The sequence below is a fragment of the Arachis ipaensis genome, chromosome B05, assembly GCF_000816755.2.
Source record: "Arachis ipaensis cultivar K30076 chromosome B05, Araip1.1, whole genome shotgun sequence".
NCBI lineage: Eukaryota > Viridiplantae > Streptophyta > Magnoliopsida > Fabales > Fabaceae > Arachis > Arachis ipaensis.
In genome coordinates this window covers 148,076,154-148,078,656 of record NC_029789.2, presented here as the reverse complement: position 1 = coordinate 148,078,656, position 2,503 = coordinate 148,076,154, and positions in this window count along the sequence as shown.

Below are 2,503 nucleotides of genomic sequence, written 5' to 3'. Positions count from 1 at the left end.
ATATATGGACATTATTCATTCTTATTTCTTATATATGTTTTCTACCCCATTTGATACGTTAGAAAATTATGTAGATAAGTAATGACAAATTAGAATGTTGAATTCTTAATTTGGTGTGAAGACTTGGAATAATTGTTAATCAATTATGTGTATGTGGTGAAGCTAAATCCCCTTGTCTTTGTAATGTCAGTCTCATTAGTCATTTTAGTTAGGCTTTTCTAGAAAATTATTATCTATGTAGTATATGGACTTATTAATTTGTTATTATTATTTTTCATATTTCTAATAATACATTTAATCTGAATTGAAAAGTTGAGTCTTGCATTGTGGAGGACTTGGAATTGTCAATGATTAGTGATTTATTGTGTAACAGTTTAGACTAGTTTATAAATAAGCGTGTGAATCAACTTAATTTTATACAATTAATTTTCAGAATTGAGGTGATATTAATATATATGATTTAAGTATAAAAATAATATACTAAAAAAATAATGCATACATAATTACTATTCCTCATGAATATATGATTGAAAATTTTGTTTGGATGATAATAGCATCTTCTAGCAAATATGTATTTCTTTCTCTTTCTTTGATATTGACCACTAGTGTTATCCCTTTGTTAAATTCTATTCGCAATCCTTGTTAATGAAGTACAATGATAGTTTGTATATGGTGTTGGTGTTGTTATTACTACATTATTGATACTTTAATTCATGAAATATACATCACTAGACAATGTGGAATTTTGTAATAATTATTCATTTTTAAAGTGATCTTTCTACTTTTGTATATATGGAAGTATAATTATATTTATAAGATTGATTTAATGAATGATGTGAATTACTCCATACAAACTGGTCCTGTTCTAGAACCATTGTAATTCATTGATATTGTGTCAATTTTATTACAATCCCTGAACACCATACCATATTGCTAGCATTCATGTAAACCAAACAGTTTTTTGCCACAGTTTCTCTTGAATTTAACTTCTTTAAACCATGAAACTAATCCTTTCTTGTGTCTTTTTATGGAATATTTCTAACTATTTACAAAATTAAATTATGTATTTGGTTGATACTTGGTACATGAATTTTGAAAATACTAATCCTAAGGATCAAAATTCGTTAATGGAGATTAAATATTATATTAATTTATTAAAATATTCTAATGACTTTAACTCAGAAATTAGCAATTTCTATTATAAGTTTAATAAAACCAGTTTTTTTTTTTCCTGCAATTCTTTATATCAATCACAATTGTCAACTAAAATTATAATTACTAACATAAGTGTAAAAGTGATCGAATATTATTATTGGTCAGAAAAATGGGTTGGACATTTTAGGTATGATGGAACATTATCAGGGTTAATAGTCAAATTAATTTTTAGAAGATAAGATGTTTTTTAAATTTATCTTTTTTGAAAATTTTGTTCAATTAAATTGTTCTTTCAAATATTACGAATTAATCATATTTATCCTCCAGTCACTCTATTAACAATTTTTTTTCAAAAATTGATATTGTAAAACGTTAATTGATAATATATATAATATCTGATATGTCTAATTAGATCATGACCAAATATGTTTATAAAAATTCATTAATTTAGTCATTTTTTTCAATTACAAAAATTCTATTCCCAATATAACATAGTGACTAAATTGATAGATTTTGTAAATATATTTAGTTAACATTCAATTGAACATATTATGTGTCATATATACTATAAGTTAATATTTCACATCATCAATCATTGATGAAAATTATGAGTGGAGTAACTAAAAGACATATATGATTAATTCGTAATTTTCAAATGACCAATTTAATTAAAAAAATATTTTAAAAAAAATTTAAAAAATAAATTATCTTTTAAAAACTAAAATGACTATTAGTCCAATATTATTATTATTATTTGTCAAAAGAATGGACTGAACATTTTGGGTATGAATATGATAGAGCATTAATATATTTTTGGGCTGGATACATTAATTTTCTTTTTTGGACTAAGATACATTAATTTAAAGATGCTTTAGAATCCCTATACTATGTCGAACTCGAAGTGCATTATAAAGGCCCAACACATGCAAACCATAACTCTCATTAACTTTCTTTATACACTTCCACTTGCCCAATGTGGTGACGTGGATATTGTTGGGACTCTGGGTTTAAAAAACAACATATATAGTGAGTTACTGACTTGTTTGTTAGTTAAAAATCCAGTTGAAGTGTCTAATTTAATTTGTATCTATTATATTTTTCTGCTTTAGATATATGCCCAACATGTACTTATTTACTTTGGTTGGTTGGTTTTGTTTTGCACACTTTTGATGTTGCTCTTAATGAATTTCAATTCCATATGTATAGCATAAAATGGTTTAATCTATTTACTTAAAATAATAAAATATTTATTATTTTAATTAATTTCATATTATTATTTCGTATGGATTAAATAAATAAAAGAGTATTATTAATTTATTATACAAAACAAAAATTAAACTGCATTATT